Source organism: Trichechus manatus, unplaced genomic scaffold, assembly GCF_000243295.1.
Source record: "Trichechus manatus latirostris isolate Lorelei unplaced genomic scaffold, TriManLat1.0 scaffold00360, whole genome shotgun sequence".
In the NCBI taxonomy this organism is placed as follows: domain Eukaryota; kingdom Metazoa; phylum Chordata; class Mammalia; order Sirenia; family Trichechidae; genus Trichechus; species Trichechus manatus.
In genome coordinates this window covers 184,486-185,112 of record NW_004444296.1, presented here as the reverse complement: position 1 = coordinate 185,112, position 627 = coordinate 184,486, and positions in this window count along the sequence as shown.

The following is a 627-nucleotide window of genomic DNA, read 5'->3' as shown; positions in this document are numbered from 1 at the left end:
TTTTTAGCTGTGATGGCAGTTCACTTTGAACCTTCATAAATTCTTAGGCATAATATCCATTTCTATTATTAGACCAACTGAAAAAAGTTTGGATATTAAATATGAAGACAGAATCTGGAAACAATGCACTCATATAAATGAATAAAAAGGTAGAATACCTTGTTTTATAAATTTTATTATTATTATTAAAAAATCATGGCCAGTATAAGAATATTGGAGTTGCTATGCCCCTGCTAACCTAGCTAACAGACTAGACAACTATAAGTAGATTTACTAACATCTTGTCTTAGTCATCTAGTGCTGCTATAGCAGAAATACCACAAGTGGATGGTTTTAACAAAGAGAAGTTTATTTCCTCACAGTCAAAGTAGGCTAAAGTCCAAATTCAGGGTGTCAGCTCCAGGGAAAGTCTTTCCCTCTCTGTTGGCCTTCTCATCAGTGTTCCCCCGGACTAGGAGCTTCTCTGCGCAGGGACCCCTGTCCAAAGGACGTGCTCTGCTCCTGACACTGCTTTCTTGATGGTATAAGGTCCCCCTGTCTCCCTGCTCACTTCTGTCTTTTATATCTCAAGAGATTGCCTCAGGACACAATCCAGTCTTATAGATCCAGTCCTGCCTTACTAACACA